The sequence below is a fragment of the Oncorhynchus masou genome, chromosome 5 (assembly GCF_036934945.1).
Source record: "Oncorhynchus masou masou isolate Uvic2021 chromosome 5, UVic_Omas_1.1, whole genome shotgun sequence".
Lineage (NCBI taxonomy): Eukaryota > Metazoa > Chordata > Actinopteri > Salmoniformes > Salmonidae > Oncorhynchus > Oncorhynchus masou.
Window position 1 is genome coordinate 62,898,488 of NC_088216.1, and position 24,154 is coordinate 62,922,641.

The 24,154-nt window shown below is 41.6% G+C and overlaps 1 protein-coding gene across 2 annotated transcripts in view; it reads left to right on the top strand.

The window, feature by feature from the left end:
- The first annotated feature begins 3 nt into the window (after nucleotides 1-3).
- kcnab2a (potassium voltage-gated channel subfamily A regulatory beta subunit 2a) overlaps nucleotides 4-24,154 on the top strand; it is a 143,634-nt gene continuing 119,483 nt past the window's right edge. For both annotated transcript variants that reach the window (XM_064966392.1, XM_064966393.1), the window contains exon 1: nucleotides 4-459. The gene's annotated coding sequence lies outside the window, so the exon portion shown is untranslated. The remainder of the gene's footprint in view (nucleotides 460-24,154) is intronic.

The window sequence follows — 24,154 nt, forward strand, 5'->3', positions numbered from 1 at the left end:
GAGTCAGAAATAACAAGAGCAGTAGTTACTGCCCTACGCTTTCGTTAGAATTTTCATCAAGCCATCAACAATGTAGCCGCAGCATGAAATCAAAGTTATATTTGTGTTTCATCACACAAATAAATGGCTACCGATCAGGTTATGGCTGAATAATCTTACTGAATCGACAGTGCTGCAGGCTAAACAACAGATTTGAGAGCTTCACATATGATTTGACTGATTGCAGTAAAATGGATTACGAAAACACAGGGCGTGGGAAGCCTAGCTGCTAAATTGATTGACAACGAGTATAGCCAATGAAAAGCTTTGCATGGTGGTGTCGTGTAAATAGCCAATGAAAGCATTGCCCCAAATAAACCGGAGTGGGTCTGCAGCAGCGCATGGTGAGTGTCAACGCGGTAAAAACAAAGGGCTGGTGGTTCAGCTTGATGAGCAGAGGATTTTTGACAAAATACAAAGGTAAACGCACTACTGTATACGGTACCAAATCACGTTGTCGCTGTGCAATGTCACGAATGTGGTAATGTAGTATTGTTCACTCAGCCATTTGAACTAGCTAACCTAAAGAATACAAGTTCTCAAGCAAATTAGTGGGTTAGTTAGCTCGCCAGCCAGCCAACTCGATGCTGGATAAACTAGTAGTTGTCTACAATGTAATATTGTATTAATTAACAGTAATTTAACATTGTAAATTGGTATACAAAACATTACTTGTGCTTTGACTCAGGGTGTTTCGCTCGTCAGCTACAGTACAGTGACGTTATGTGCCACCACGACACACTTTCCAAAAAATAACAGTGCACGAGAGACCTGCATAAGGTTACACAACATCTCTGTTAATGGATGCCTTTTTGATTTTGGGTCCGTATGGTAATCGCAGTCAACTAGTGATTGATTCTTCAAAGCAAACGTGACCGCTCATGAAGCAGAGCCTTGTATGCCGTTATGTGTTGTCTTGAGTCGGAACCAAGTCTTCAGATTCACTTTGTAGAATCAATTTTTTTTTTCACCGAGATAATATTAGTTTTATATTGGATATTCGGTTTTCCCTCGTCGATAGTTATTAAATTAAGTATGCCATGACTGAATAATGTATATTCTGAACCGGGAATGGATGGAGAGCCACACACCTTAAAACAAAATCATAGGCATTAATATGGAATAGGTCCCCCTTCTACAACAGCCTCCACTAATAGAATGGCTGTCCACTCGATGTTGGAACATTGCCATGTGGCTGAATGGAAGCAAGTCCCCAAGAATTTGTGAGGTCGGGCACTGCTTTATTTTATTTATATATTTAACTAGGCAAGTCAGTTAAGACATTCTTATTTACAATGATGGCCAAACCCGGACGATGCTGGGCCAATGGTGTGCCGACCTATGGGACTCACAATCAGGGTCGGATGTGATACAGCTGATGTTGGGCGATTTAGGCCTGACTCGCAGTTGCCGTACCAATTCATCCCAAATGTGTTCAATTGAGTTAAGTTCAGGGCTCTGTGCAGGCCAGTCAAGTTCTTCCACACCGATCTCAACAAACCATTTCTGTATGGACCTCGCTTTGTGCACGGGGGCATTGTCATGCTGAAACAGGAAAGGGCTTCCCACAAACTGTTGCCACAAAGTTGGAAGCACAGAATTGTCTAGAATGTCATTGCATGAATTAGCGTTAGGATTTCCCTATACTGAAACTAATGGGCCTAGCACGAACCATGAAAAACGTCCACAGACCATTATCCACCAAACTTTACATTTGGCACTATGCATTGGGACAGTTAGCGTTCTCCTGGCATCCGTCAAACCTAGATCCAGTAGGCTGTCTTTGTAAATAAGAATTTGTTCTTAACTGACTTAGTTAAATAAAGGTTAAATGTAAAAAAAAAAATTGGTAAATTGTGATTCATCACTCCAGAGAACGCTTTTCCAATTGCAGTGAGCTTTACACCACTCCAGCATACGCTTGGCATTGCGCGTGGTGGTCTTAGGTTTGTGTGTGGCTGTTCGACCATGTGCTGACGTTGCTTCCAGTGGCAGTTTGGAGTGTTGCAACTGACGGACTATTTCTACGTGCTTCAGCTCTCGCCGGTCCCATTCTGTGAGCTTGTTTGGCCTACCACTCCGCAGCTGAGCTGTTGTTTCTCCTATATGTTTCCACTTCACAATAACAGAACTTACAGTTGACCTGAAAAGCTCTAGCAGGGCAGAAACTTGAGGAACTAACTTGTTGGAAAGGTGCCACCCTATGATGGCGCCACATTGAATGTCACTGAGCTCTTCAGTAAGGCTATTCTACTGCGAATGTTTGTCTATGGAGATTACATGGCTTTGTACTTGATTTTATACACATATCAGCGAAAGGTGTGGCAGAAGTAGCTGAATCCACCAATTTGAAGAGGTGTCCACATTTGTGTATAATGTATAGAGGTCGACCGATTTCAAGCCTTTTTGGACACCGATTATGGCCGATTACTTTGCAATCCACAAGGAAACTGCGTTGCAGGCTGACCCTGTTACGTGATTGCAGCGTCAAAAGGACCTTGTGGCTGCAAGGAGCTAAGATAAGTTACTAGCTAGCATTAAACTTTGTATAATTTTTTTTTTTTACAATCACTAGTTAACTACACATGGTTGATATTACTAGGTTAACGAGCTTTTCCTGCGTTGCATTTAACCAATGCAGTGCCTTTTAATTTATCATTGAATCACAGCCTACTTCAACTTTGCAAATGGGTGATTTAACAAAAAAAGCACAATGTTTGCCTAAACATCAATGCCTTTCTTCAATGCCTTTCTTAATATGGGGCGGCAGTGTAGCCTAGTGGTTAGAGCGGTTGGACTAGTAACCGGAAGGTTGAGAGTTCAAACCCCAGCGCTGACAAGGTACAAAATCTGTCGTTCTGCCCCTGAACAGGCAGTTAACCCACTGTTCCCAGGCCGTCATTGAAAATAAGAATTTATTCTTAACTGACTTGCCTGGTTAAATAAAGGTAAAAAAATATATAAAAAAAATATCAATACATACAGACATATTTTTTTAAACCTGCATATTTAGTTAAAAGAAATGCATGTTAGAAGGCAATATTAACTAGGGAAATTATCACTTCTCTTGAGTTCAGTGCAAGCAGAGTCAGGGTATTTGCAACAGTTTGGGCCGCCTGGCTCGTTGCAAACTGGGAACCAATTTGCCAGAATTTTACATAATTATGACATTGAAGGTTGTGCAATGTAACAGCACTATTTAGATTTAGGGTTGCCACCCATTTGCTAAAATGCGGAATGGTTCTCTATTTCACTGAAAGAATACACGTCTTGTTTTTGAAATGATAGTTTCTGGATTTGACCATATTAATGACGTAAGGCTTGTGTTTCTGTGTGTTTATTATAATTAAGTCTATGATTTCATAGAGCAGTCTGACTGAGCGGTGGTAGGCAGCAGCAGGCTCATAAGCATTAATTCAAACAGCCCTTTCCTGCATTTGCAAGCAGCTCTTAGCAATGCTTGAAGCACAGCGCTGTTTATGACTTCAAGCCTATCAACACCCGAGATTAGGCTGACAATACTATAGTGCCTATAAAAACATACAATAGTCAAAGGTATATGAAGTACAAATGGTATAGAGAGAAATAGTCGTCGCATCATTATTCCAATAAAAACTACAACCTAAAACTTAACGGGGAATATTGAACCACCAGCTTTCATATGTTCTCATGTTCTGAGCAAGGAATTTAAACGTTGCATGGCACATATTGCACTTTTACTTCTCCAACACGGTTATTTAAACCAAATTGAACATGTTGCATTATTTATTTGAGACTAAATAGTTTTTATTCATGCATTATATTAAGTTAGAGTAAGTGTTCATTCAGTATTGTTATAGTTAAAAATCATAATTGGTCGACCTCTAAATTTCCAGTCAAACGTTTGGACACCTACACACCTTCCAAGGTTTATTTTTACTATTTTCTACATTGTAAAATAATAGTGAAGACATCAAAACTACAAACTAACACATGGAATCATGTAGTAACCAAAAAAAAATCAAATATATAATTGAGATTCTTCAATGTAGCCACCCGTTGCCTTGATGATAGCTTTGCACACTTTTGGCATTCTCTCTAACGGCTTCATCAGGTAGTCAGCTGGGATGGTTTCAGTTAACAGGTGTGCCTTGTTAAAAGTTCATTTGTAGAATGTATGTAGTTCTTAATGCCTTTGAGCCTATCAGTTGTGTTGTGACAAGGTATGGGTGGTATACAGAAGAGAGCCCTATTTGGTAAAAGACCAAGTCCATATTATGGCAAGAACAGTTAAAATAAGCAAAGACAAACAACAGTCCAACATTACTTTAAGACATGAAGGTTAGTTCTTTAAATTTTCCAGATTGACTTTCAAAGTTTCTCTAAGTGCAGTTGCAAAAACCATCAAGCTCTAATGAAACTGACTCTCATGAGGACCACCACAGGAAAGGAAGACCCAGTGTTCATTAGTTAACTGCACCTCAGATTGCATCCCAAATAAATGCTTCAGAGTTCAAGTAACAGACACATTTCAACTGTTCAGAATGAATCAGGCCTTCGCGGTTGATTTGCTGCAAAGAAACCACTACTAAAGGATACCAGTAATAAGAGACTTGCTTGGGCCAAGAAACACATGCAATGGACATTAGACCGGTGGACATCTGTCCTCTTGGTCTGATTATTCCAAATCTGAGTTGTTTTGTTCCAACTGCTGTCTTTGCAAGACGCCGAGTAGGTGAACGGATGATCTCTGCGTGTGGTTCCCACTGTGAACCATCGACAAGGAGTTCTGTTGTAACCAGCATGGCTACAACAACATTCTGCAGCATTACGCCATCTCATCTGGTTTGCACTTAGTGGGACTATCATTTGTTTTCCCACAGGACAATGACTCAAAAAAACACCTTCAGCCTATGTTAGGGCTATTTGACCAAGAAGGAGGGTGATGGCGTTCTGCATCAGATGACCTAGTTGCCACAATCAGCCGACCTCAACCCAATTGAGATGGCTTGGGATGTGTTGGACTGCAGAGTGAAGGAAAAGCAGCCAACAAGTGCTCAGCATATGCGGGAACTCCAAGACTGGAAAAGCATTTCAGGTGAAGCTGGTTGAGAGAATCCAGAGTGTGCAAAGGTTGTCTACTTTGAAAAATCTAACATTTATTGTGATTTAACCCTTTTGGTTACCACATGATTCCAAATGTTATTTCATAGTTTTGATGTCTTCTATTATTCTACAATGTAGAAAATAAAGAAAAAACAGTGTGTGTGAAACATCCCTTTTTCAGGACTGTCTTTCAAAGATAATTTGTAAAAATCCAAAGAACTATACATGTCTTCATTGTAAAGGGTTTAAACACTGTTTCCCATGCTTGTTCAGTGAACCACAAACAATTCATGAACATGCACCTGTGGAACGGTCGTTAAGAAACTAACAGCTTACAGACGGTAGGCAATTAAGGTCACAGTTATGAAAACTTAGGACACTAAAGAGGCCTTTCTACTGACTCTGTAAAACACCAGAAGAAAGATGCCCAGGGTTCCTGCTCATCTGCGTGAACGTGCCTTAGGCATGCTGCAAGAAGGCATGAGAACTGCAGACGTTGCCAGGGCAATAAATTGCAATGTCCGTACTGTGAGATGCCTAAGACAACGCGACGGACATCTGATTGTCCTCGCAGTGACAGACCACGTGTAACACCTGCACAGGATTGGTACATGAGGAACATTACACCAGGACAGGTACAGGATGGCAACAACTGCCCGAGTTACACCAGGAACGCACAATCCCTCCATCAGTGCTCACACTGTCCGCGAGAGGCTGGAATGAGGGCTTGTAAGGAATGAGTGTTACACCGAGGCCTGTACTCCATCATGGTCTTGGGCGGTGTGTCACAGCATCAACGGACTGAGCTTGTCACTGCAGGCAATCTCAACGCTGTGGGTTACAGGGAAGACATCATCCTCCCTCATGTGGTACCCTTCCTGCAGGCTCATCCTGACATGACCCTCCAGCATAACAATGCCACCATGCACAGAACGAGCAGTATAGCTGATTTCTGCAAGACAGGAATGTCAGTGTTCTGCTTGCGACGAGCCCGGATCTCACGCCTGCTTTCTGTGGTGGGGCAAGCCAGCGGAAAATACAGTGACTGGCTCCATGTTCTGTCACTCATGGGGACACTACGTCACCGCCAAGTTTAAGGGTAGATATCTAAAATTCTAGCCCCTTGGGTGCTGCCATAGTTACATTAGAAGTGCCCATCCAAGAAGGGCTCAAGGTCATTGACCACAGATAAAATTACCTCAAATCACATTATACCTACAGTAGCTTTGATTTAACATCATACTTTCTAAATCTTAGCTAGCAGTAATCATACACACAAACTGTTGCGCGTGGAAAAACACAGCAGCATTGCGGTTCTTGACACACTCAAATTGGTGCGCCAGGCACCTACTACCATACCCCGTTCACAGGCACTTAAATATTTTGTTTTGCCAATTCACCCTCTGAATGGCACACATACACACTCCATGTTTCAATTGTATTAAGGTTTAAACATCCAGACCTGGTCAGTCTGTCATGGTAAGAGCTGGTGTTCCTGTTTTGTGCACTCAGTGTACATCTATACTATAGCATTACAAAATCATATTGTGTGCTATAAGCCTATACATAAATGCATAAGATGCTGTATGTTATTCAAGCTTAGCCTACTGTCGTATTCATGTCACGCAGTCATCCTCTTTGATAGCTTATTTCTGTCATGTTAACATTTAGCGCTGTACAGTAGAGCAATGGAGGCCTGTATGCCTTCCCTTTTCTGGATGGGTTGTTGGGGGCCAGGGTGAAGTCACACTGACTCATTGGTTAAATGATGCAATTATAGAAGTCCTCTATTTTAAGTAAAGCTACATGAACATTGTGTGCAGGCTAACTCAAATGATCTGCCAAGGTAATATTAGCATAACAGCTAAACTGGGAATTGATCAGACTTACAAGTGATGAAATTATTGGAGCAGACCCTAGGTCATCCTCCAGATTCTGATGGGCAAAACCATTTTCCCTCCCTTCTCTTGTCTGACAGGTCTTGAGTCATATCTCCTTGGTGTTTCAGCCTTGTTAGAACAGCCAAATACTGCACAGAAATTGACTGGCAATGGCTCAACTAGTTTTAGGCATTTTTATCATGCAGCTTGGGTTAATCACTGTGTCAAATTGATGCAGTGGTCTTCCAACATATCCGCCAGGAGGTGTCGTACGTCAACTGGCAACCCTCTGTTTGTCAATACAGATATAAGAGCCGATTGGTTCCAGGTGAAGACTGTCTTCGTACAAAATTGCAACTGTCACTGGGTAGTGAGTGAGCGGTTAAAATGAATCGGTGGGTTTATTTATATACAGTTGAAGTCAGAAGTTTACATACACCTTAGCCAAATGCATTTAAACTCAGCTTTTCACAATTCCTGACATTTAATCTGAGTAAAAATTCCCTGAATTAGGTCTGTTAGGATCACTGATTATTCTGACATTTCACATTCTTAAAATAAAGTGTAGAGAATTATTTCTTTCTTTCATCACATTCCCAGTAGGTCAGACGTTTACATGCACTCCATTAGTGTTTGGTAGCATTGCCTTTAAATTGTTTAACTTAGCTCAAATGTTTTGGGTAGCCTTCCACAAGCTTCTCACAATAAGTTGGGTGCATTTTGGCCCACTCCTCTTGACAGAGCTGGTGTAACTGAGTCAGGTTTGTAGACCTCCTTGCTTTTTCAGATCTCCCCACAAATTTTCTATAGGATTGAGGTCAGGGCTTTGTGATGGCCACTCCAATACCTTGACTTTGTTGTCCTTAAGCCATTTTTCCACAACTTTGGAAGTGTGCTTGGGGTCATTGTCCATTTGGAAGACCCATTTGCAACCAAGCTTTAACTTCCTGACTGATGTCTTGAGATGTAGCTTCAAAATAGATGGCATCATGTGGATATATTGAAGTGCACTAAGCCCTCCTGCAGCAAAGCACCCCCACAACATGATGCTGCCACCCCCTTGCTTCACGGTTGGGATGGTGTTCTTCGGCTTGCGAGCCTCCCCCTTTTCCCTCCAAACACAACGATGGTCATTATGGCCAAACAGTTCTATTTTTGATTCATCAGACCAGAGGATATTTCTCCAAAAAGTACAATCTTTGTCCCCATGTGTAGTTGCAAACCGTAGTCTGGATTTTTTTATGGCTGTTTTGGAGCAGTGGCTGCTTCCTTGCTGAGCGGCCTTTCAGCTTATGTCTATGTAGGACTCGTTTTGCTGTGGTTATAGATGCTTTTGTACCTGTTTCCTCCAGCATCTTCACAAAGTCCTTTGCTGTAGTCCTGGGATTGATTTACACTTTTCGCACCTAAGTACGTTCATCTCTAGGGGACAACGTGTCTCCTTCCTGAGTGGTATGACTGCTGCGTGGTCCCATGGTGTTTATACTTGCGTACTACTGTTTGTACAGATGAACATGGTACCTTCAGGCATTTGGAAATTGCTCCCAAGGATGAAGCAGACTTGTGGAGGTCTACAATTGTTTTTTTTTCTGAGGTCTTGGCTGATTTTCTTTTTTTTTCCCATGATGTCAAGCGAAGAGGCACTGAGTTTGAAGGAGGCCTTGAAATACATCCACAGGTACAACTGCAATTGAATCAAATGTTGTATGTAAATTAGCCTATCAGAAGCTTCTGAAGCCATGACATAATTTTCTGAAATGTTCCAAGCTTTTTAAAAGCACAGCCAACTTCGTGTATGTAAACTACTGACACACTGGAATTGTGATACAGTGAATTGATCTCTGTAAACAATTGTTGGAAGAATGACTTGTCATGCACAAAGTATATGTCCTAACTGACTTGCCAAAACTATAGTTTAAAACCTCTTATGGCTGCGATCCCTGTACAGGGATCAACATCAGGGGAAATTTCAGAGTGACTAAAACTAAAAATACAACATCGACACATTCAACATTCTTGACAATGCAAGAGTCTTACATCCTTAAAAATATTAGTCTTGGTAATCAAACTACGTTTTCCGATTTAAAATAGCTATTACAGAGAACAAATACCATGCTTTTGTTTGAGAAGAGCAATCAACAACAAACATTTTCCGCCATGACAGTTTTTACACATTCACATCTGACAGTAAAATTATGACTTACATTCTGATATCTTGCTCTTATCTCTTCCTGAGGGTGCCAGTGATCAAATAAAGTGATGTGTTCTTGATAAAATCCATTTTTATAGCCTAAATTGAAACATTTTGTTCACCATTTGTGCCGTGAATTCAATCTCTATAGATATTTTTTTTACGGAGCATTCGACGCAATTACACACCGTAAACAATCGTTTATATCGTCATGGTTGTTTTCAGTGCATTACTCTGGATGTTTGCAACAGCCAAACGTCATTTTCTTTTTGCGGGGAGTATTGACCGACGTGAACTGATTTGAAGACAACGAGCAATTACTTCCTTGCGCACCAATAATTTTAGCAAAGCTTCATTGATTGACTATTTCTGCCCAATGACCACAGTTCGTCTTGAAATCTAGCTGGGTATATAGCCAATGAGCTGAGGTAAACGCCAGTATGTAATGGTTTTGGGTTGGACCACCATTCCTTGTTTATAAATGCACGCGTAAGGAAATCCATTCTCGCCTTGACTATCAGAGGACTTGCTGTGACTCTTGTTACGCGCAGCAGTATTTCGGAAAGTTGTATTTTCAACGATTTCATTGAAGATATCATGGCGAATAAATCAGGAAAAGCGAAGTCAGTCTAAAGTGATGAAAGTGAGACAGATTTTTTTTGTTTGAGGAATCTTTGTGTTATGATTCAAACAGGAACAGCGGAGCTGTTTCTGCAAGGACAGGGTAAGTGCTAATGCCGTTTTATGAAGTGTGTGTGTATATATGTATATTGCAATGAAGTGTGTGTGTGTTGGTTTGTTTAAGTATTTTATATATATATATATTCCATGTCAGATATACACTGCTCAAAAAAATAAAGGGAACACTTAAACAACACAATGTAACTCCAAGTCAATCACACTTCTGCGAAATCAAAATGTCCACTTAGGAAGCAACACTGATTGACAATAAATTTCACATGCTGTTGTGCAAATGGAATAGACAACAGGTGGAAATTATAGGCAATTAGCAAGACACCCCCAATAAAGGAGTGTTTCTGCAGGTGATGACAACAGACCACTTCTCAGTTCCTATGCTTCCTGGCTGATGTTTTGGTCACTTTTGAATGCTGGCGGTGCTCTCACTCTAGTGGTAGCATGAGACGGAGTCTACAACCCACACAAGTGGCTCAGGTAGTGCAGCTCATCCAGGATGGCACATCAATGCGAGATGTGGCAAGAAGGTTTGCTGTGTCTGTAAGCGTAGTGTCCAGAGAATGAAGGCGCTACCAGGAGACAGACCAGTACATCAGGAGATGTGGAGGAGGCCGTAGAAGGGCAACAACCCAGCAGCAGGACCGCTACCTCCGCCTTTGTGCAAGGAGGAGCAGGAGGAGCACTGCCAGAGCCCTGCAAAATGACCTCCAGCAGGCCACAAATGTGCATGTGTCTGCTCAAACGGTCAGAAACAGTCTACAAGGGCCCGACGTCCACAGGTGGGGGTTGTGCTTACAGCCCGACACCGTGCAGGATGTTTGGCATTTGCCAGAGAACATCAAGATTGGCAAATTTGCCACTGGCGCCCTGTGCTCTTCACAGATGAAAGCAGGTTCACACTGAGCACATGTGACAGGCTGGAGACGCCGTGGAGAACATTCTGCTGCCTGCAACATCCTCCAGCATGACTGGTTTGGTGGTGGGTCAGTCATGGTGTGGGGCCGCACAGCCCTCCATGTGCTCGCCTGAGGTAGCCTGACTGCCATTAGGTACCGAGATGAGATCCTCAGACCCCTTGTGAGAACATATGCTGGTGTGGTTGGCCCTGGGTTCCTCCCTAATGCTAGACCTCATGTGGCTGGAGTGTGTCAGCAGTTCCTGCAAGAGGAAGGCATTAATGCTATGGACTGGCCCGCCCGTTCCCCAGACCTGAATCCAATTGAGCACATCTGGCACATCGTGTCTTGCTCCATCCACTAACGCCACGTTGCACCACACTATCCAGGATTTGGCAGATGCTTTAGTCCAGGTCTGGGAGGAGATCCCTCAGGAGACCATCCGCCACCTCATCAGGAGCATGCCCAGGCGTTGTAGGGAGGTCATACAGGCACGTGGAGGCCACACACACTACTGAGCCTCATTTTGACTTGTTTTAAGGACATTACATCAAAGTTGGATCAGCCTGTAGTGTGGTTTTCCACTTTAATTTTGAGTGTGACTCCAAATCCAGACCTCCATGGGTTGATAAATTATCAATGGAAATCAAATTTTTGTGTGATTTCTTTTTGTTTTGTTGTCAGCACATTCAACTATGTAAATAAAAAAGTATTTAATACGAATATTTCATTCATTCAGATCTAGGATGTTATTTTAGTGTTCCCTTTATTTATTTTTTGAGCAGTGGGTGTATATATATTTTCAATTTTTTTTATTCAAATGGAATGGAGTAGAACAGAAAACACACATGGCCGCTGCTGCGCCTGCTGCGCCTGCTACTCCTCTCCATTTCCATATGAAATAGCCATTGGGTGCTGTTCAGGGGAGGGCAGGCCCACAACAATGGCCGGAGTTGAATGGAACAACACTTCATCTGAATGACTGTTCCCTCTGCTCTATACAATACATATGTTTATTTTATGTGATGATAAAAGCTCATACAATACATTTTTTTTAAATGTTTTCTTTCACAGTGATAGTGACTGACTGGGAGCCCCCGGTGCCAAGCTGCCCACTCTACCTCCAGTGGTGTTCATTAAAATTATCTCCAGCATCCTATCTGACTGTGTGGCTATTCTAGTACATGTGAAAGATGATGCTACAACAATAAAAAAACAGAAAACGAATGTTCTTTCTCTTTTCTAACACCAGATCTACTGTTATATTCAATTAACATTTCCACAAACTTCAAGAATGTTTCCATTCAAATGATACCAAGAATATGCATATCCTTGCCTCTGAGGCTGAGCTACAGGCAGTTAGATTAGGGTATTCTTCAGATGGAAATTGTGAACAATGGATGCAGCCATAAGGTTAATTAAGGATGCTGCTTTTTGTTAAAAATCGCGCAACATTTCAACGTCCTGCTTGTCATGCCAGGAATATAGTATATGCATATGATTAGTATGTGTGGATAGAAAACACAAGTTTCTAAAACTGGTTAAATGACGTCTGTGACTATAACAGAACGTGTGTCGGAGTCAAAATCTCAAGGAAACCTGTTCATTTTCGAAGAAAAAAATATCAATCCTCCAGTCTCTGTGTTGTCTATGGCAAGGTAAAATAAATAGCGACCGGTTTACAGTTCCTACAGCTTCCACACAATGTCGCCAGTGTTGTGAATTGTATTGAAGTTAATCCTTGGTCAGATGAGTAATAGGCACATTCTGTCGTCGAGTACACAGCAGGAAGTTATGAAAGGAAGAAAATGGACGACGATTTCCAAACTTGCAGCTATTGAATACAGATCGCCCCGTGATCAATTTGATCGCTTATTAACGTTTACTAATACCTAAAGTTGGATTACAAAAGTAGTTTGAAGTGTTTTGTCAAAGTTTATAGGCAACTTTTGTAATTTAAAAAAAGTGACGTTGCGTTTTGAAACAGTGTTTTTCCTGGATTTGACTGTGTTCATAAATGGACATTTTGGGCATACATGGACCGATTTTAATCGAAAAAAAGACCCAATTGTGATGTTTATGGGACATATAGGAGTGCCAACAAAGAAGCTCGTCAAAGGTAATGAATGTTTTATTTTATTTCTGCGTTTTGTGTAGCGCCGGCTACGATATTTTTTTTGTTTACGTCCCCTTCGTGTGTTTCTGGGGGCTGCATGCTATCAGATAATAGCTTCTCATGCTTTCGCCGAAAAGCATTTTACAAATCTGACATGTTGGCTAGATTCACAACGAGTGTAGCTTTAATTGAGTACCCGGCATGTGTGTTTTAATGAAAGTTTGAGTTGTATGGAGCACTATTAGTTGGCGCTCTGGAATTTTGCTGATTTTCATCCCTGTACAGGGACAGCAGCCATAAAAGAGATTTGTGGAGTGGTTGAAAAATAAGTTTTAATGACTCCAGCCCTTCCAACTTCAACTGTGTGTGTGTGTATATGTGCCCAGTTGGTAGTGAGGAGGGCAAACACTTAAATGCCTGTCACGGACAGGAGCACAGATGGTGCCCAGATCTCCCTTATGTCATTGCATGGCTCCGATCCAGAGGAGATCATCCTAATACAATTTAGACACCCACTCTGGGCATACAGCACATACGCCTGGGAACTGTGATCATGCTAATAATGAAAAAGGGTTCGAAGAAGCCCAAGCTGCATTCTCCTATCCAGCGGTCCTTCAACTTCCAATGGAGAGACATGGCATTTATGCCCCCTAGTCTTCTGTCGGTGGGACCCTGCAGGGACATGCGACAAGGGTTGATACGAGGTGGTTCAGCTGGCACAGAAGCTGGAGAAATGTTACCCCTAGCTCGATACCGCCACACAGCTCCCCTGGGACTGCTGCGCAGAACAAGGAAATATCAGTCCACTGAGAGAAACGCGCAATTTAACTTCACTACACTTTCTAGAGCAGCGGTCACCAACCGGTCGATCTCCAAAGCATGCCTAGTCGATCAACAAATATTTCTGCAAAAAACCCAATGATAAAGCTTTATTTTTTTTAGTGGTAGGTGCACCCAATTTCAGGTGCCCTGCACGCGGGGTAGGCAAACTGTTGCCATTTTTAACCATTTCATGTGGCTGAAGGCACAAACTCTGCCTCCTCGGCGGGCTCGGAGAGCATATCAAGTGCACTATTATGCCTTCCACTGGCCAATTGGATCGCTCAGATTAGAGGTCGACCGATTTTATGATTTTCAACACCGATATTATTGGAGGACCTAAAAAAGATGATACCAATTTAATTGGCTGATATTTATTTTATTTTTTATATATAATGACCATTACACCAATACTGAATGAACACCTTTATAATAACATAACATAATACATCAATAAAATCAATTTAGTCTCAAATAAATAATGTTCATTTTGGTTTAAATAATGCAAAAACAAAGTGTTGGAGAAGGAAGTAAAAGTGCAATGTGTACTATGTAAAAAAGCTAACGTTTCAGTTCCTTGCTCAGAACATGAGAACATATGAAATCTGGTGTTTCGTTTTAACATGAGTCTTCAATATTCCCAGGTAAGTTTTGGGTTGTAGTTATTATAGGACTATTTCTCTCTATACCATTTGTATTTCATATACCTTTGACTAATGGAAATTCTTATAGGAACTATAGTATTGCCAGCCTAATCTCGGGAGTTGATAGGCTAGTCATAAACAGCACAATGCTTGAAGCACAGCGAAGTGCTGCTGGCAAATGTAGGAGTGCTGTTTGAATGAATGCTATCAAATCATAGACTTAATTATAATATAACACAGATATACGAGCCTTACGTAGTTAATATGGTCAAAACCGGAAACACTCATTTAGAAAACAAAACGTTTATTCTTTCAATGAAATACGGAACCATTCCGTATTTTATCTAACAGGTGGCATCCCTGAGTCTAAATATTGCTGTTACATTGCACAACCTTCAATGTTATGTCCATAATTATGTACAATTCTGGCAAATTAATTACGGTCTTTGTTAGGAATAAATGGTCTTCACACAGTTCGAACCGAGCCAGGCAGCCCAAACTGCTGCATATACCCTGACTCTGCTTGCACAGAACGCAAGAAGTGACACAATTTCCCTAGTTAAAAAAAATTAATTTTAGCAGGCAATATTAACTAAATATGCAGGTTTAAAAATGTGTATTGATTTTAGGAAAGGCATTCATGTTTATAGTTAGGTACACACATTGTGCAACGACAGGGATTTTTTTTCGCGAATGCGCTTGTTAAATCATCACCTATTTGGCGAAGTAGGCTATGATTTGATGATAAATTAACAGGCATCGATTATATGCAACGCAGGACAAGCTGGATAAACTAGTAATCTCATCAACCATGTGTAGTTAACTAGTGATTATGTGAAGATTGATTGTGTTTTATAAAGACAAGTTTAATTCTAGCTAGCTACTTACCTTGGCTCCTTGCAGCACTCGCATAACAGGTGGTCAGCCTGCCACGCAGTCTCCTCGGGGAGTGCAATGTAATCGGCCATAATCGGTGTCCATAAATGCTGATTACCGATTGCTATGAAAACTTGAAATCGGCCCTAATTAATTGGCCATTCCGATTTAATCGGTCAACCTCAAGCTCAGATTACCATGTCTGCAGTAACGTAGCAGGTATAATGGAAAGCTACAGCAAAGTTGATACTGTAAGGTTTTAAAACTGATGAGAGACTTTCAACGAATACAACAAAGCACTTCTGTTTGAGTGAGTTCATGTTTAGTGCTGAGTAAGAACTTGTCAATACTTTGTATTATACAATTTTATAAGCCATAAATGCACGTTCCTATTTCTACTCAGAGCTAGAACAAGCACTGCAGCCTTAATGAATGAGAAGGAAAGTGTATGGATAGGCTTGAGTTGGTTTTATTAGCGGCTTGGGTATTAATATCTAGGAATATTTCACTTTCTCTGTTCATAGGAGTAAGAACTTTAATTTATGCATGACGCAGAAGTAATGCGGTGCGACTCGAGTTTTGTCATCAGTGTCCTTTTTTAATCCGTGGAGGAAAGGGAGAGCAGAGGGATGTTCAGTCTGCTGCTCTCTCCCACACCTGAGACTGACCATCAGATGCAGGCACCATCAGCCCAGGAAAATAAAAAGCTAATGATTTTAATGTATGCTCACTCAGCTGTGCTTCACAAGCAATACAACGGATCTTTTAGCGGTGCGATCATATAGCCTACATAAAAAATAAATTACAAAAATGAACAATCCATTGGCAGAGCAATTCAAGCAAATCCAATATGCAGTGATAATGTATTGGGCCAATAGGTTACTTCACAAACCTCATTGCTATAGTACTGTTTTTAATTGGTTAATGTTTCATAGACTTATTTTTTTAAGTCATGTAAAGAAAAATATCTGAGTGGTAGATCTCGGCTTGATCTTGACTCAAAGAGTTTTCCCTGTTAACACTATCAACGTTTCCCTTTACTCTGGCAATTGTGTTTGAATCAACGCAATATTAGACAATTTCAATGCGACATACTGAAACAAAACCAACTATGCAAGAGATTGTGTTGTAGGCAGAACGCATAGGAGTAGAATTCTATTGCATTGACAGACACACTACTCCACCCATATTCTACACAGACTGGTGCAGCATAACCAATCAGAGCTGCAGTAGGCCTATATACAAATGGATCATTGTCATATGGATCTGTGCCATTTACTTTGAACTGGACTGTTACAGCATGAGCAATAGTGAGTAGATGCACTTGTTTTGAGATCAAAGCCAGAGCTAAATTTAACCATGTGTGCACATTTTGTTCATATCCTTTGCTAGTTAAGTTATTAGCCCAGTTATAGATAGTTTGTAGTCAGCAATAAGGGAGTGATTACAAAAGTGTACATTTCTAGACCTGAAAATCAAGTCAGGTAAGAGCTTTTTATGTCTTAAAAGCCCAGTCTTTTATTTTGAGAAGGGCTTAAATAAACTAAGTAGCCAATAGGGAGAGGGTAGCATAATTTGTAATAATGGTATGGGAAGTGGTTTCTTGCATCAAACACAACACCTCCTTGTCTGAAGGACAAGTGGATAAACAGGGTTATGTCAAGCCCTGTAGGTTCCCCCCCCCAAAAAAAACGTATTATGGAATGTAGGCCTACATTTAACACCAAATATTGTGTTACTGTAGGCTGAATGATGGAACAGATATATCCATGTTAAAATGTTATGGGATGCATTTTCTCCATTGTTGTTGATGGTAGGCCACCCTGGTAGGCCTACATTATGATCAAATAACCACAGAAGCCTACTTGGCCACTGTCAAAACTGTAACTTAAAGTGGGTACAGCCTCAGTGATCACAGTAAACGTGTGCTGGAAGTTGCACAGAATTTTCACATTGTTCAAGTTTGTGCTCAGCAGACCTGTAATTTGCTCAGTGCTGAAAACAATGAGGGAAAATTGGGGACTGTGCTTTAGCTCGCAGAAAGAGTCCAAGGACAGTGGTGCACGACACTGAAGCCACAGTAAAAAAAATAATAATAACACCGGAGAGGTGCAGTGAAATGTTGTTTTACAGGTTCAGCCATAGTAGTACGGTGCCCCAGGATCAAATTAGGGTGAAGTGCCTTGCTCAAGGGCTCATCAACAGATTTTTACATTGTCGGCTCAGGTATTGGAACCAGCGACCTTTTGGCAACTGGCACAATGCTCTAACCCCTAGGCTAGCTGCCGCCCTCCGGGAATCTGGGCTACACACAAACTGAGGCGTACTCGAACAAAATCAACAAACTGAGCTGAACACCATAGACCCACAAACATACACAGAGGAATAAGAGGAAGAGCAAAGCAATTGAGACGTGTTGCCAAGTTCCAAATGTAGGCTAACTGCCCTGCTGATATTAATTTTGAATGTCTTGTTTTGCTACTGTTGGAACTTGGACTGCTATAGAGCGTCATTGGCCAAGGCTTTCCTATAGCCCAGATAATGTTTTGTAAACAACTATGTCGTCCAGGCACCATGAATACGTTTGATCAGATTTGCCCCAACTGGAATCAACACAAAGGTACAGTTCACTACAGTGTGAACTGTACAATTTATTGAGTGACTCATTAGGCCTAGGTTGAAATATGAGTTTATCAAAGTTTATTGGTCGCGTACACAGACTTGCAGACGTTAGTGTAGTGAAGTGCTTGTGTTTATAGCTCCAACAGTGCGGTAATAATAACTAGCAATATAAAACGATAGGCACATAATCCAAAAAGGAAAAATGTAAGAAATATCAGAACGAGCACGTTTGAATCCGGAGATCGTCTGAGACCAGCCATAATAAAGCCCTTTTGTCTGGAAACTCATTCTGATTGGCTGGGCCTGGCTCCCCACCTGCCCTGTTATGTGAAATCCATCGATTAGGGCTGAATTTATTTCAATTGACTGATTTCCTTCATATGAACTGCAACTCAGTAAAGTTGTTAATTGTTGCGTTTTTATATTTCTAAATTCCATTAGGCCCTAATCTATGGATTTCACATGACTGGCTGGACCTGGCTGCCCAATCGGAATGAGTTTTTCCCCACAAGGGCTTTTATTACAGACAGAAATTCTCTGGTTTCAGACGATCCTGCAGGTGAAGAAGCGGGATGTGGAGGTCCTGGAAGGGTAGGGTTACAAGTGGTCTGCAGCTGTGAGGCCGGTTAGACGTATTGCCAAATTCTCTAAAATGACGTTTGAGGCTGCTTATGGTAGAGAAATTAACATTCCATTTTCTGGCAACCGCTCTGGTGGACATTTCTGCAGTCAGCATGCCAATTGCACGCTCCCTCAACTTGAGACATTTGTGGAATTGTGTTTGACAAAACTGCACATTTTAGTGGCCTTTAATTGTCCCCTGCACAAAGTGCACCTGTGTAATGATCATGCTGTTTAATCAGCTCCTTGATATGCCACACCTGTCATGTGGATGTATTATCTTGGCAAAGGAGAAATGTTCAGTAATGGGGACGTAAACATGTTTGTGCGTAAAATTTGAGAATATTTTTATGCTTATGGAAAAATTCTGGAATCTTTTATTGTGACACCTTACATGTTGCATTTGTATATTTTTTTGTTAAGTGTAAAATATACAGTTAATTCGGAAAGTATTCAGACCCCATGACTTTTTCCACATTTTGTTACTTTACAGCCTTATTCTAAAATGGATTAAATAAATGTTTTTCCTCATCAATCTACACCCAATACCCATAATGATAAAGTGAAAACAGGTTTTTAGAAATTTGTCTAAATGTATAAAAAATGTACAACTCCTTTTAAGTATTTAGACCCTTTGCGATGAGACTTGAAATTGAGCTTGGGTGCATCCTGTGTCCGTTAATCATCCTTGATGTTTCTACAACTTGATTTGGAGTCCACCTGTGGTAAATTCAATTGATTAGACGTGATTTGTGAAGGCACAACCTGTCTATATAAAAAGGACCCTCAGATAGATAACCGTGCATGTCAGAGCAAAAACCATGCCATGAGGTTGAAGAAATTGTCCATAGAGCTCCGAAACAGGATTGTATTGGCACAGATCTGTGGAAGGTACCAAAACATTTCTGCAGCGTTTGAAAGTCCCCAAGAAAGTCACAAGCCTCCATCATTCTTAAATGGAAGAAGTTTGGAACCACTAAGACTCTTCCTGGAGCTGGCCGCCTGGCCAAACTGAGCAATCGTGGAAGGGCCTTAACTTCTTGAAACTCCCCATCCCGGATCCGGGATCGTGACTAAGCCTCAGGCTCATTAGCATAACGCAACGTTAACGATTTCTGAAAATCGCAAATAAAATTAAAATGCGTTTGCTCTCAAGCTTAGCCTTTTCTTAACAACACTGTCATCTCAGATTTTCAAAATATGCTTTTGAACCATAGAAATTGACTAATTTGTGTAAGAGTATGCAAAGCTAGCAATGCATTTTGTGTAGCATGTAGCACGCAACATTTTCACAAAAGCCAGATAACCAAATAAATAAAATCATTTACCTTTGAAGAGCTTCTGATGTTTTCAATGAGGAGACTCCCAGCCACATACCAGATGCGCAGTGTTTCCTGAAAGCGTCTGTGTGTAGGAGAAATCGTTCCGTTTTCTACATTGCGCCTGGCTACCGAAACGAACCGAAAATGCAGTCACCTACAACGTGAAACTTTTTCCGTTGTAGGTGTCCGTTTTTCCGTTGTTTGGAATCAATCCTCAAGGTGTTTTTTCACATCTCTTCATTGACATGCAGTTCGTGGAAGCTTGCTTCCCTCTCTGTGTCCCATGGAAAAATACTGGCAGGTGACTTTTGCGCACCAATTTCGGCGCAGGACACCGGGCGGACACGTGGTAAATGTGGTCTCTTATGGTCAATCTTCCAATGATCTGCCTACAAATACGTCACAATGCTGCAGACACCTTGGGGAAACGACAGAAAGGGCAGACTCATTCCTCTTGCGTTCACAGCCATATAAGGAGATCATGACAAACAGAGCCTCAAAAATCCTTGTCATTTCCTGGATGCCATCTCATCTTGGTTTTGCCTGAAGCTCACGTTAAAGGGCACGCACAGAGAAGATATTTGTATTTCTGGACACGTCAGAGTGTTTTCTTTCGAACAGTAGCAATTATATGCATAGTCGAGCATCTTTTTGTGACAAAATATCTTGTTTAAAACGGGAACGTTTTTCATCCAAAAATGAAATAGCGCCACCATAGATGTAAGAGGTTAATCAGGGAGGTGACCAAGAACTCTATGGTCAATGACAGAGCTCCCGAGGTCCTCTGTGGAGATAGTTGTCCTTCTGGAAGGTTAACTATCCCATCTCCGCAGGACTCCACCAATCAGGCCTTTATGGTAATGGCCAGATAAAAACACTCCTTAGTAAAAAGCACATGACAGCCCGAGTTTAACAAAAAGCACCTAAAGAAACAAGATGATCTAGTCTGATGAAACCAAGATGTAACTATTTTGTCTGAATGCCAAGCCTCACGTCTGGATGAAACTTGGCACCATCCCTACGGTGGATCATAATGGTGGCAGCGTCATGGGGTGGGGTTGTTTTTCAGCTGCATGGACTGGGAGACTTGTCAGGATCGAGGGAAAGATGACCGAAGTACAGAGCCTTCATGAACACCACAGTCTGAGGTCCTGAGTAGGTTACGGTTCACCTTCCAACAGGACAACGACCCTAAGCACACAGCCAAGACAATGCAGGAGTGGCTTAGGGACAAGTCTCTCTGAACTTTGTTGACTGGCCCAGCCAGAGCCCGGACTTGAACCCGATCTAACATCTCTGGAGAAACCTGAAAATAGCTGTGCAGCGATGCTCCCCATCCAACCTGAGAAGAATGGGAGAAACTCCCCAAAAACAGGGGTGTCAAGCTTGTAGCGTCATACCCAAGAAGACTCGATGCTGTAATCGCTGCCAAAGGTGCTTCAACAAATTACTGAATACTTATGTAAATGTGATATTTAAGTTTGAAAAAAAAATATTTAAAAAAATTCTTAACACCTTTTTTGCATTGTCATTATGGGGTATTGTTTGTAGACTGAGAAACTCAATATTAGGAAGGTGTTCTTAATGTTTGGTATACTCTGAATATACACTGAGGGTAGAAAACATGAACACCTGCTCCGAAAAATGAATACCTAGTCCGATGAATTCCTGTTGCGTTTAGCTGATGGCATAGTCAGGATTTGGTGTAACAGCATGAGTCCATGGACCTATCCTACCTGTGGAACATTTCCGACTTGTAGAATCCATGCCCCAAATAATCCAGGCCGTTCTGAAGGCAAAGGAGGGTCCTACACAGTACTAGATGGGTGTACCCAATGAACAGTTGTGTTTTGTGTGTGTATATACACTACATTACCAAAAGTATGAGGACACCTGCTTGTCAAACATCTCATTCCAAAATCATGGGCAATAATATGAAGTTGGTCCCCCCCCCCCGTTTTGCTGCTATAACAGCCTCCACTTTTCCCGGAAGGCTTTCCACCAAATTGTCAGACACAATGGCAGGTGGCGGGACACAATACAGATAGCCCGGTTAGCCAATGTGCGGGAGCACTGGTTGGTCGGGCCAATTGAGGTAGTATGTATATGAATGTATAGTTATAGTGACTATGCATATACAGTGGGGCAAAAACTATTTAGTCAGCCACCAATTGTGCAAGTTCTCCCACTTAAAAAGATGAGAGGCCTGTAATTTTCATCACATGTACACTTCATGAGAAAAGAAATTCCAGAAAATCACATTGTAGGATTTTTCATGAATTTTTCATGAACAAGCAAGATTTCTGGCTCACCAAATCTCACCAAAACATATCTGACCCACCAAATCTCAGGCTTTCCCAGGATTTAACTTAAAAACCAAGGATCCTCAGGACAGGATGGGATGGGTGTAGTAGATATTTAGTCAGCCACCAATTGTGCAAGTTCTCCCACTTAAAAAGATGAGAGGCCTGTAATTTTCATCATAGGTACACTTCAACTATGACAGACAAAAATCCAGAAAATCACATTGTAGGATTTTTTATGAATTTATTTGCAAATTATGGTGGAAAATTAAGTATTTTGTCACCTACAAACAAGCAAGATTTCTGGCTCTCAACGACCTGTAACTTCTTCTTTAAGAGGCTCCTCTGTCCTCCACTCGTTACCGATATTAATGGCACCTGTTTGAACTTGTTATCAGTATAAAAGACACGTGTCCACAACCTCAAACAGTCACACTCCAAACTCCACTATGGCCAAGACCAAAGAGCTGTCAAAGGACACCAGAAACAAAATTGTAGACCTGTACCAGGCTGGGAAGACTGAATCTGCAATAGGTAAGCAGCTTGGTTTGAAGAAATCAACTGTGGGAGCAATTATTAGGAAATGGAAGACGTACAAGACCACTGATAATCTCCCTCGATCTGGTGCTCCACACAAGATCTCACCCCGTGGGGTCAAAATGATCACAAGAACGGTGAGCAAAAATCCCAGAACTACACGGGGGGACCTAGTGAATGACCTGCAGAGAGCTGGGACCAAAGTAACAAAGCCTACCATCAGTAACACACTACGCCGCCATGGACTCAAATCCTGCAGTGCCAGACGTGTCCCCCTGCTTAAGCCAGTACATGTCCAGGCCCGTCTGAAGTTTGCTAGAGAGCATTTGGATGATCCAGAAGAAGATTGGGAGAATGTCATATGGTCAGATGAAACCAATATAGAACTTTTTGGTAAAAACTCAACTCGTCGTGTTTGGAGGACAAAGAATGCTGAGTTGCATCCAAAGAACACTATACCTACTGTGAAGCATGGGGGTGGAAACATCATGCTTTGGGGCTGTTTTTCTGCAAAGGGACCAGGACAACTGACCCGTGTAAAGGAAAGAATGAATGGGGCCATGTATCGTGAGATTTTGAGTGAAAACCTCCTTCCATCAGCAAGGGCATTGAAGATGAAACATGGCTGGGTCTTTGATCATGACAATGAACCCCAAACACACTGTCCAGGCAACGAAGAAGTGGCTTCGTAAGAAGCATTTCAAGATCCTGGAGTGGCCTTGCCAGTCTCCAGATCTCAACCCCATAGAAAATCTTTGGAGGGAGTTGAAAGTCTGTGTTGCCCAGCAACAGCCCCAAAACATCACTGCTCTAGAGGAGATCTGCATGGAGGAATGGGCCAAAATACCAGCAACAGTGTGTGAAAACCTTGTGAAGACTTACAGAAAACGTTTGACCTCTGCCATTGCCAACAAAGAGTATATAACAAAGTATTGAGAAACTTTTGTTATTGACCAAATACTTATTTTCCACCATAATTTGCAAATACATTAAAAATCCTACAATGTGATTTTCTGGATTCTTTTTCTTCTCATTTTGTCTGTCATAGTTGAAGTGTACCTATGATGAAAATTACAGGCCTCTCATCTTTTTAAGTGGGAGAATTTGCACAATTGGTGGCTGACTAAATACTTTTTTGCCCCACTGTATGATAAGCAGAGAGTAGCAGCAGTGTAAGAGGGGTTGGGGGGGTACACAATGCAAATAGTCTGGGTAGCCATTTGATTACCTACATTTACATTTAAGTCATTTAGCAGACACTCTTATCCAGAGCGACTTACAAATTGGTGAATTCACCTTCTGACATCCAGTGGAACAGCCACTTTACAATAGTGCATCTAAATCATTTAAGGGGGGGTGAGAAGGATTACTTTATCCTATCCTAGGTATTCCTTGAAGAGGTGGGGTTTCAGGTGTCTCCGGAAGGTGGTGATTGACTCCGCTGTCCTGGCGTCGTGAGGGAGTTTGTTCCACCATTGGGGGGCCAGAGCAGCGAACAGTTTTGACT